The 12363-nt window shown below is 43.1% G+C and overlaps 1 non-coding gene across 1 annotated transcript; it reads left to right on the top strand.

Moving 5' to 3' along the window:
- Window positions 1–4430: 4430 nt before the first annotated feature.
- LOC112089453 lies at window positions 4431–4537 on the top strand. Its single transcript, XR_002901091.1, has one exon. It is a non-coding gene; the product is annotated as a small nucleolar RNA R71 (small nucleolar RNA).
- Window positions 4538–12363: the final 7826 nt, after the last annotated feature.

The raw sequence follows: 12363 nt of genomic DNA, 5'->3' as shown, positions 1-12363 counted from the left end.
TGTCCTTGTCTGTGCAATTCAAAGATATGAAATCCGGGGAACCTTCCGGTCCGAATCAGTTGGCGGGGTCTTCAGCAAAGTTGGAGATAATCAAACAAAGATCCCAGAACAGTTGGAATCATCCAATTCGGACCAGTAGGGAGAAAGATACAGCTTCCGGAAGATGCACCAACATTACGCGCATCCGAGAACTGAACGGCGAAGTACAAAGGTCACGGCGGACGGAGCCTTGCCGGACCAAATCAGCTTGCCCGGTTTTCATCAAAGTTTGAGATCTGTGAAAGACCTTTTCAGATCAGTAGTGATCGCTCAATTCGGACGAGTGGTTTGAAAGATAAAGTCTCCGGAGTTCACATCGGTCCAAACAGCAATTTTCCGGTGATTTCGATGCGGTTCAAAGATGTGAAATCCAGGAAGACTTCCACTACCCAAGCTCCGACGGTTTCTTCACCAAAGTTCGAGTTTATTGAGTCACCTTGACTATGGAACTGGTCTCAGAGCATTTGGAGTCGTGGGTCGAAAATTACTGCTTCCGGAAGGCGACATGGTTGATACGGGCCCAAATATGTTGCGATACGCGCTAAGTGTTTCTTCAGGGCTCGGCATCATTACCTCGACATCGGCCAAGTCAAGGCTCATGTTTTGGTAGTATTCTGAACTAGGCCTCGTGCTGACGCCTCGGCACGTTGGAATCAAGGCATGCACACGTAAGAAATGAAGCTGGAAACGACTAAGTGTTGAACGTGCACCTCGGCGCAATGACCTCGGCGTGCATGCCGGCCCCTGTTCGCTCAAACCCCTCGACTACCAAGCGCCTCGGCATTTCATGCCGAGGTCCATTGTCACGAACCCAGAATCAAGAACAAAGCTGCCCAAGAACACACACATGAAGATGGATCGAAGACTAGGGTTCATGCATGTTTTTGACGTGTTCTTCACGAGATCTTCATTTGGATCTGGACTCACGTGCACTCCTCGACATGAAGACCTCGGCTTCACTCTCCGACACACCGTGGCACTCGCCCATCAACCCAAGAACGCGGTTCAGTACCCGGTTTGTTCCGGGCTGACCCGTAACACTTTACCTTTGCTATATATACATTTTGAGACTAAAAACCTAATCATCTTATCTCTTATCTGTTTTTAGCTTTAAGAACTTGCCTCTTTGGTAAAACTTGATCATTCTAATCCGATATCTCGCTTTTGCATGAGAAATCTTGTTCCTTCTTTATTTCTTTGATCATCTAACATTAAACTCCTCATCATGACCAACTACACGTCTTGCAAAAGACTTAGTGAGCTCGTTATGATTAGTGAGTAGTCGTTTAAGCGGCTTTAGACGAGTAGATTAGGGTGCTTTCAAGGTAGATTAGTGGGTTTAGGTGTCTAGTCTTGCATGTTTCATTCTTTAACCGACGAGATCTCTAGGCTGGATCCAAGCACATCACTTGAGGTTCAGATCTGAGACATATCTCGCATCAAAAGTGTTTGTAGAAATGTCTGAACCACTCGGTTATGGGTTTAAGAGTCTTTCATCGCGAGAGTGATAGCTTGTTCTCTTAAATGACATTTTTGAACTGAATCTTATTGCTGATTGATTCGACGCTTCTCAAAAGACATTTTTTGTATGAAGGAGGATCAATTTAGATGCTTAATACTTTCATGAGAAGATTAACATGCCTTGAGTTCAAAGTTAAATGAAACCGCTTGATGTTTTGATTCATTAACCCACTAGTTGAACTTGGAAGCACCCGAGTCAAGTATCTCTTCTAAAGTCTCTTGCTTTATTACATATTATCATCATCTGAATCGCTTAGTTATCATTTGCATCTTTGCCTTGTTTGATTCTCATCATTTACTTTACTTACATGTTTAATCGTTGTTATTTAGCTTAGCAAAACCTTCACTCTTTTTATCTTGACTTAAATAAACAAACAACATAGACTAGTGTCTCGTTGACAAGTCTGGATTGACACCTCTTAGTACTACTTTGACAAGGGGATTGATAGCCCTGAGACCTAAAAAGTCTTATCTATCAGAAGTGCACCGTCCGTCGCATTCTTCAGAGCTTATCGGCTTGGTCCAAAACAGCAGCGAGACAGGGGTTTCTTCCGACGAGCTTAACTCTCTGATCACGCGTCCGAATTCCATGATTCCACTTGCTATGAATCCTTGATCCAATGCTCTCCAACTTATATGAAGCACCCGACATCTGAATCGGACCGGAAGGTTCCCCGGACAGGCGATTTCGGAAACGTGTCTGCACCCGGAGATTCTGGCCGAAAGATTCAATAGCCGGTACGCGTTTTGGCCGATAAGGTCTGCCCGCGGTACGTGAAAATGGCCGATAAAATCCTTCCTGGTACGCGAAAATGGCCGAGAAAACCTTCCTGGTCAGCGAGAATGGCCGATAACCTCCAAAGACCCAATTTTGCCACTTTTCAAGCTTTGATCACCATTCCACCTCCTGGATTCATCTTTTCAGCTCCAAATGCACCTGATAAACACTCAAAACATGCAAAGACTCATTGGGACCTAATGCATCTCCTAAGTTCTAAAACAAACCCTAAGGACCTAAAATGCATGAAATAGAACATGATTTAGAATGAATTATGCAACCTAAATGATGCAAATTATGAACATATCAGCAACTCATCAGCCAACTGATCCATGTCTCCACATAGAAACATTGACCCTCAATGGTGGGTTTCTTCATCATCTCATTCACATCAAACTTGAGCTTCTCAGACCCAAGTTGAAGCTCTATTATCCCACCTCTCACGTCAATAATAGCTCCTGCAGTGGCTAGGAATGGCCTGCCTATGATAAGAGGATCAACTGGTTCCTCATCCATTTCAAGCACAACAAAATCAGTTGGAACCTCAAAACCACCTATCTTGACAGGCAGATCTTCCAACATTCCAACAGGTAGTCTCACTGATCTGTCTGCAAGGATAAGAGAGATCCTTGCTGGTTTGAAGACTCTAAAGCCCAGCTTCTTTACTATGGAGAATGGCATCAGACTGACTGAAGCTCCCAGATCACAAAGAAATCCAGAAAATATAAGAGGTCCAATGGCACAAGGGAGTGTAAAACTCCTTGGATCAGTCAACTTTCTTGGTATGGACTACTTCTGAATGATAGCACTGCATTCATGACTTAGTACCACCATGCCTTGAAGCTCTTTAGTCTTGTTCAGAATGGCATCCTTCAAATACTTACCCATATTTGGCATCATTAGAAATGCATCAATGAGAGGCATAGTGAGTGGTGTCTCATTGAGTGCCTTCTCAAATACAGCTCTTGCCTTGTCTACAAGCTGCTTCTTAAACCTCCCTGGAAATGGGAGCTTGGGTTGTTATGGAGGTGGTGGCACATATACCTTTTCTGGTTCAGGTTCCCTTTCTACCTCTTTACCCTTTTCTTTCTTTGATTTCTCAGCAACTTGATCATCTTTTAAGGCTGCCTCCCCCACAGTTTGATCATTTTCCTCAATGATCACATTGTTGTTCTCAATACCAGGTAGCTCCTTTCCACTCCTCAGTGTAATGGCCTTAGCATATTCCTTGGGGTTGGGTTCAGGTTTACCAGGTAGATGGCCTTGGTTCCTTGAGCTTGAGGCCTGGTTTTGTTTCAATTCCTTGATTTCCTGCTGCATGGTTGCATTCTGGCTTGCAAATATCTGTTGACCCTGAAGTAGTTGTTGCAGAATATCAACCATATCTGACCCCATCTGTGGCTGCTGCTGAACCGGTGGTGGCTGAAACTGTTGTGGAACCGGCGCCTACTGTTGGAACTGTGCTGGACCAAACCCTGGTGGTGCCTTTTGCTGCTGTGAACTGAAACCAGTACCCTGAAATGGTTGCTGTTGCTGACCAAAACCCTGAGTCAGAGCAAACTGATTCTTGGGTTGGAATGACCCTTGAAAGTTGTTCTTGGGAACAAAGTTGTTTGGAGCTTGAGAATTGGGATAGACCTGGTCTTGTGGGTTAGCTACATTGGGATTCCTGTAAGAGAGGTTCTGATTTGCATTGCCATACTGATATCTCTGGAACCTGTGATTCCCAATGTAGTTAAGCTCCTCTTGAGTTAGACCTTCTTCACTTATGTTCTCAAAGATTTGAGAAGGTTCCTCATACTCTCCTACAAAGTGCATTGGCTTTTGAGTGGTGAATTTCAACTTGTCCAATTCATTCCTTAACTCTTTAACTTCTCTAGTGAGCCTCTGTTCTGAGCTTGAACCTTCAGATCTATTTGATCTGTCATAGTCGTCTCCATAAGTGTCATTGCTCATTGCTAAGTTCTCCACTAGCTCTAAAGCAGCATGTATCTCCTTTCCCACAAAGTTCCCATTGGAAGCAGTATCCAGCTGGTTTCTAATCTTGGGAAGAGCTCCTCTATATAGTGTGCTGAGAAGGGAAGCCTCACTAAACCCATGGTGTGGGCATTGGTTTGTGTAGCTCCTGAATCTTTCATATGCTTCACCAAAACTCTCATTGCTGTGCTGAGTGAAGCTAGAGATTTGGTTCCTCAGTTTTGCAGTTCTTGAGGTGGAGAAGAACTTAGATAGGAAAGCTTGCTTGCATTGCTCCCAGGTTTGAATGGAGCCTCTTGGAAGATTCTTCTCCCATTGGTGAGCTTTGTCACCAAGACTGAAGGGAAATAATCTTATCTTGAAGCTGTCCTCAGAAACTCCATTTATCTTTGTCAGGTCACACACTTTATCAAATTGATCCAAGTGTTCCAAGGGATCTTCCATTGCTAATCCATGGAACTTTGAGTTCTGGACCATATTCAACAAGGATGCCTTTACTTCAAAGTTGTTGTTTTGCACAGGTGGTGCCTGAATTCCAGCTCCATACTGATGAGCATTAGCCCTGTCATATTCTCCAACATAGACTTGTGGCTGCTCATATCTCCTTTTCTGGTGTTGGAAGGGCTGATGTTGGTGGTGCACCTGTTGTCTTTGCTGTATATTGGCCTGATGCCTCTGTTGATGAGCTGGAGCGTGTCCCTGGTGGACATAAGCTTGCTGTTGATGCACTTGTTCCTGATGAACATTACCCTGATGTAACCCTTGACCAACTCCATTACCAGCTCCATTACCCTGAGCCTGTTGCTCCTGAACCGGTTGTTCGATGTCCACCACATGCTCTCTTTGGTCTTCCATATCAGCCTGATCAATCTGTCTGCCACGCCTGTCCCTTCTCCTCCTTGGTACCAAAAGATTAATGTTGTCGTTTAAGGGGAAAGGTGGACCACAGCTTCTTGATCTGGACCTGGTGTTCATGCACCTAAAATCACAAACAGAACTTGAAAGAAATTAGAAAACACAAAAGAAAATGCTTGATCTCAAGAAATGACACAATCTCAATGCTATCACACTTTGGCAACGGCGCCAATTGGTAACTTAGAGTTTTCAAGGCTCTAAATGAGGGGTTATCAATCCCTTTTGTCACTGTGCAGTAAAAAGGGTATCAATCCATCATGTGTAGACACTAAGATACAGTATCAGTTCTTAATTCAAGCCAAATGAGTGAAGTTTTGATGATTAATGACCACTAAGAATGGAAAAACAAGGATTAAAGCTAATGATCAACTTAAATAAGCAAGTAAATGAGCTAAATGAGATGAGAATGTATGTATGATAATGAGAAAGGTCTTAGACATGATAGTGGATTAGGGTGCCTTCAGTGATAGACTAATGGGCTAATGAACCATATGATCAAGCAATCCATTCAACTTAAACATCATTAATTAAGTTAATCCTCTCATGAAGGTATCAACTTCTATGCCAAAACAGTTTCTAACCTAATCATCATTAGTGAAACATGAATTAACAAGCATTAAGAATCAGTTTAATCTGTCATTTAAGCATATAAACAATCATTCCCATGATGAATAACACTTAAACCTCTAACAACCTTGGTTCAGACATTTCATCAAACACTTTTGGTGCATGAAATGTCTAGAATCTAGACCACATATGATTTGTATGGATCTAGCATTAAGAACAGGTTGTAGAGAATGGAATATGCATGATCTAACCCCTAACCTCACTAATCTACCACTTAAGCACCCTAATCTACATATCTAAGACCTTAATATGGAGATTACTCACTAATCATGATCAACACACTAGATCCTTTGCAAGATGTGTTGTTAATCATGATTAGAAGAGTGATTTGATGATGAGAAATGATAGACAAGATGGAAAACACTCTTCAAATCGATATTAAACTCAAAACAAGGTTTTAAAACAATGGTTCCTTCACCAAAAAGGGAAAAGGAGACTAAAGATAAGGTAAGGTTCTCTCCAAATTAGGTCTAAAAAGTATTTATAGTAGCCTTGGACGAACCGGGTCAGCCCGGAACAAACCGGGTACTGACCCGACTTTGGTGGGTAAAGAAGAAGTTGCCACGGTCTAGCAGGTTTTGGTCAAGCCATGGCAAGTGACCGTGTCAAGTTCTGTGTCTCTTGTTCTTGGATGAATCATGGTGCCACGGGTTCCCTCTGGTCGTGATGCATGGCCGTGTCAAACGCCGAAAGATTGCAAAAATTTGCCACGGCCAAGTTTAAAGCCGTGGCGTGGAGACTGTGTCAAATGCCGAGAGATTGCACAAAGTTGCCACGGCCAAGTCTAAAGTCGTGGCGTGTGGTCGTGTCAAATCCCGAATGTAAGTAAAATCCTTCCGCGGCCAAATGTTACCTTGCCACGGTCAAGTGTACGCCGTGGCATGAAGATCGTGTCAAACCCCGAAAAACTGCAATCAAGTGCAACGGTCAGATGTGGACCGTGGCATTCCACCGTACCATCTTTCCCTTAGCATAATTTAAGCTTTGATAAGGGTTATCAATCTCGCAGCGTTCAGGGCTCCTCGGACCACTTCGCATTCAGGGAAGCATAACTTCTAGGGTACTGGTCCGAATGGTGTGATTCCAGTTTCAGAGGATAGAGGAGTAAGACATCTTCAAATTTGGTGAAGGAACCTTCGGTGCTTGGGAAGTGGAAGGTTTCCTGGAGGGCTCATCTTCGCAGTGCATTGACACGATCAGAAAGAGGCTTCTGGACATGTGTCCATTCCGGAAACGTTATCTTCTTGCTCATAACACCGAATTGAATGATCTCAGACGTTATGGAAAGAGGACTCAAATATCTCGGATTCTGATGAAGGCCCTGTAAACTGAATCGGTCTGGAATGCACCGTCCTTCGCATTCTTCGGAGCTCATCGGGTCGATCCAATACGGCAGCGAGACAGGGGTTCCTTCCGACGAGCTTAACTCTCTGCTCACGCCTCCAAATCCTATGATTCCACCTTCTCTGGAACCATGATCTAATCTTCTCCAACTTTGATGAAGCACCCGACAGCTGAATCGGACCGGAAGGTTCCCCGGACAGGCGATTTCGGAAATGTGTCTGCACCCGCAAAGTTTGGCCGAGAAACTTAACTAGCCGGTACGCGTTTTGGCCGAGGAATCCACCCGCGGTACATGCGAATGGCCGAGAAAAACCTTCCTGCGGTACGCGAGAATGGCCAAGAACCTCCAAAACCCATTTTCACCATCTTTCAAGCCTTGATCACCATTTCTCTTCCTGGATTCATCTTTTCAACTCCAAATAGCTCCAAATACACCTGATAAACACTCAAAACATGCAAAGACTCATTGGGACCTAATGCATCTCCTAAGTCCTAAAACAAACCCTAAGGACCTAAAATGCATGGAATAAGATATGATTTGGAATGAAATATACAGCCTAAATGATGCAAATTATGAACATATCAGATGGAAAAGAAAAGAAATCGGTTTTGGGGTCTGTTGTTTAAAGAAAGAAAGCTCTTGTGTTTTGAAAAGTAAAGTCTAGCCTCTAAGTGAAAAGAAAAGAAAAGAAGCCAAAAAGGCTAAAGTGTTTAAAGAGAAAAGAAAAGAGGCTAGACAATGCTAAGTGAGAAGGAGCTAAGTGAAAAGGTTTAGACCCCAAAGCCTGAGTTTGAAAATGAAAAGATGAATCCCCTGGTGAGAAAAAGATTGAGAGTGAAGTGAGAAATGGGTTGAGAAGGCAATGAATGCCTTGAGAGAAGGGTAGCTTAGGTGTTTCTTCATGAGTGTAGAGTTAACTTGAAGCATTGGGTAGATGGGATTCTACTCTTGTATGCTTCAGTTGCCTTTTACCCTTAGCCTTGTATTAAAGTTTATTCCTTCTTGAGTGATCCCTTGAGCTGCGTTGAACCCATAAACTTTGAATGAGATCATCTTTGTCTCATAGCCTCACCCCTTAGCCAAATGAGTTCACATGATTTGCATGAGCATGATCCACATGATACTTAAATGAATGTCGAAGGGCCGGAGTTAGGAATTCTTGTGAAGGTTGACACTTGAGTTTGGTTCACTTGGTGATGAGCATGGCTAGTTTTTATGAAAAAACCAGTTTGTATTGTAATTTAGAATTAGTAACTAGGACCATGAGTTGAACTCTTTTGATGATTACTCTCTCTCTTTAAGAAATGTGAACTCCCAAGCATTCAACCTCTGTCTCTCATTTGTTCTTTTTGCTTGAGGACAAGCAAATGATAAGTGTGGGCGAGTTGATATATTCATAAATTGCATCATTTAGTGTACATATTTGAGTCCAAATCATGTCTCATTTGCATACATTTTAGGTCTTTAGACATTGTTTTAGGACTGAGGAGATAGCACTAGGTCCAAGAGAGTTTTGCATGGTTTAGAGTGTTAAACAGGTACTTATGAGGCCTATTTGGAGTGGAGAATGTGACCCATATGAAGAAATGGAGTTGAAATGATAAAAATGGTGAAAAAAGGCATTATGGAGCTTCTCGGGAAAAAGTTTGTACTGCTAGTCGGAGATTCTCGGCTAAAATCCATACCGCGGGTAGGATTCTCGGCCAAAACACGTACTGGTCGCTTAAGCTTCTCGGCCAAAAATCTCGGGTGCAGATACATCTCAGAAATCACGTTACCGGAAGGTCTTTGCTGTCCGATTCAGCTGTTGGGGTCTTCATGAAAGTTGGAGATAATTGATTTAAGAACCCAGAACAGTTCAAATCAGGTAATGTAGAGCACTGAGCTGAAAGATATGGCCACTGGAAGACGAACATGTCTCGCACTCATTCCGGAGAAATCCGATATGCCTCAAAGACGTCTTTACTGGGAAGTCTTCCTCTCCGATTTGGTTTACAGGATCTTCATGATAGTTGGAGACGATTGAATCACGGATCCAGATCAGGTATAATAATTGGATTTGGAGTTTTGATCAGAGAGTTAAGCTCACCGGAAGAAGCACCTGTCTCGCCACCGTTTTAGACCGACCCGATGAGCTCCAAATATTGCGAGGGAAAATGCACTTCCAGACCGATTAAGATTACAAGTACTTTATCAAGATTCAAGATACTTGAGTCCTATTTCCATAACGTTTGAGATCATTCAATTTGGAGCTATGAGAAAGAAGATAACGTTTCCGGAATGGACACATGTCTAGAAGCCGATTTGGACCCGTGCAATGCACGTCCTCGATCAACCCTCCAGGAACCCTTCCATCCCTCTGAAGCACTTGCACTCTTCATCAACAGTCTAGATAATTGAGCTGCCTTGCCACTGGAGTTTGAATCAAGCCATTTGGACCAGTATTCCAGGAGTTATCATGCATCAAACGCGGAGTGGTCCAAGAAAATTAGAAATGATGTGACTTGGTGTGCAACCTGATTAACTCGCACCCATAAACGTTCATGCTCTGGAAAGTGGTTGCGACTTTAGAGATGAGTGTAAGGAGACTCTGAGAAAGGTAGAGACTTCTAGAATCAAATTTGACTAAGTCCACAATGCTGTGCGAGATAGGCCTGCGAGTTGGACATGAAGTGGAACCATGTAACACATGTGTTCGCAAATTACACCGACTTGGGCATGCGACTTGGGCAAGGAAGTGACCATCTCGCACATATACATTCTGGAGTGTGCGACCTGGGCTTGCGAGTGGGGAAGGAGCGGAACTGAGCCGCACAAGAACATGCAAGATGAAGTGCTAGATGGATGTGGGGCTGAGAAAGGAGTTGACCATCTAGGAGTCTTGAGCGCCTTTTTGTGCGAGATGGGTGTGCGGGTCAGCCATGGACGTGACCATCTCGCACACCAGCCACCAGACCCAACTGAGCCGGGTCAGTACCCAGTTTGTCCTGGGCTGACCCTGTCCAAGACCCTTAGTATAAATAGTTTTTTGGGACAAAAACCCTAGATCTTACTTTTTATCTTTCATTCTCTCTTTGTTTTCTTTTCCCCTTTAGTCAAAAACGAGTTTGTTAAGAGATATCTAGAGGATTGAATCAATCTAAAGCTGTTTCTTATCATCTCATCTTCTTATCTTTGCTCCTAATCATGTTTAACATCATCTCTTGCAAAAGATTAGGTGTGTTAATCATGATTAGAGAGTAGTCTTCTTTTAAGCTTCTAGGTGTGTAGATTAGGGTGCTTTGATGTTTGATTTATGATGTTTAGGTTCTAGATTCTCATTTCCTTTTCTTAGTTAGCTGCTCTTAATGCTAGATCTTTCATTATAAGCTTGATCTAGAACTTAGGCATTTCTCCACCCACAAGGTGTTTGATGAAATGCCTGAATGAGCTAAGCTAAGGGTTTATGTTAATTGAACCACATGAGAATGTTTGTTTGATGCATAAATGACATATTAGAACTGTCTCCTAATGCTTATTAATTCATATTTCACAAATGGGAATTTGGTTTGAAAGTGGATTAGTATAGAGATTAATGCCTTCACGAGATGATTAGTCTAGTTTAGAGTTCTAAGTTAATTGGAATTGAGATCATTTGGTTGCTTGCTATATCTTTCTGTGTAAGATTCAGTCTATCTTAGCTCTTATTTTGATGCACAAATAGGCTGTCTGGTCATTATAGACTTGGAACCTTATGCTTGTTAATTGCTTACTCACTAATGGGAATTAGTCTTGAATTGGTAATTAACAAAGGGATTTTTGTCATGAGAATGAATTAATCTGATTTGGAAGTCTAGACTAAAGAATTGCAAGTGTTGCATTGTTTGCTTAGCATCATGAATTCACATTTAAAGCACCCTGATCAATGATCACATCTAGAGGTTTATCTTTCTCTTATTTTGAATTTGAGTCTTTGATTTATTTCTCTTGTTTGCTTATTCTTAAGTATTGTTTGTTTCTTGTTTGTTTTATGTTTTTAGATCACTTAATCACCAACCTGTTTCTTTAGACTTGGATTAAGAATTGATCCTCATAGTCTTGGTGTCTAGATAATCTCCATTTGGATTGACCCTCAAGTGCTACAACACAAGAGGTTAATTGACCTTAGTAGGCTAAAAAAATACTATCAAAGCCCCACATTTTAAACCTTGGACGACCTGGCACCTTTTCTTAACCTGCGACCTGGCTCCCAGTTGAATTGATCCAATAAACCCGTCCCGGTGTAAAGTGCAAATTCTTGTGCGACCTGGGACTTGGTGTTGACCGTCTTGCATGCCCAAGTCGCATAAAAATCTCTTTTGCACGCTCTGGCCTTATCCTGATATGCGGCCTGGTATGATTTCTGAGCTGAGCCGCACGCCCAAGTAGGTGTATACTGCGAACGTTTATGAGGCATGGGCAGATTCTTAACCATTTCGCACGCCCAGGTCGCACATTTAAACCTTGGCCGATCGTTTTGCTTCTTCTCATCGTGTGACCTGGTCTCCTCTCTGAACTAACTCGCACTCGTAGGCCGGTGTAAACATCGAATATTCGTGCGGCTTGGGACCTTCCCTGTCTGTCCCGCATGACTAGGCCGCACGTTTTAGCACTTCAACGCCTTAGGTTCTTTTCCTGGTGTGCGGCTTATGCTGCTCTTGGACCGTCTCGCATGACCAGGCCGGTGTAAACGGCGAAAAATAGTGCGGCCTGGTCTTTTTTTCACGCCGAGCCGCATGCCTGACTTGCAGTAATTTACACTTAAACTTTTTGGCTTCTTCTTTTGGTGTGCGGCCTGGCATCCTTTTGAATCAACTCGCAGGACCAAGTAGGTGTAAACAGCGAGTGTTCCTGCGACTCGGTTCCTCCTTTGTTCAGGCCGCATGCTCATCTCGCAGGATCTGTCTTTGAACGCGTTGGACTCTTTTCACTTGTTGTGCGACCTGGTCTTCTCTTGGTCTTTCTCGCATGCCCAGGTCGGTGTAAACAGCGAACATTGGTGAGGCCTGGTTTCACGTGCATCCAACTCGCAGACCCAACTCGCAGACCCAACTCGCAGACCCAACTCGCAGACCAGCAACACTTAGTATTTTCCAGCTCAATTCTCTTGCTGCTAGGTGAATAACCCGCAGACCCAAGTGTG

This window comes from Eutrema salsugineum, unplaced genomic scaffold (assembly GCF_000478725.1).
Source record: "Eutrema salsugineum unplaced genomic scaffold, Eutsalg1_0 scaffold_12, whole genome shotgun sequence".
In the NCBI taxonomy this organism is placed as follows: domain Eukaryota; kingdom Viridiplantae; phylum Streptophyta; class Magnoliopsida; order Brassicales; family Brassicaceae; genus Eutrema; species Eutrema salsugineum.
This window is presented reverse-complemented; position numbering and strand designations above follow the sequence as displayed.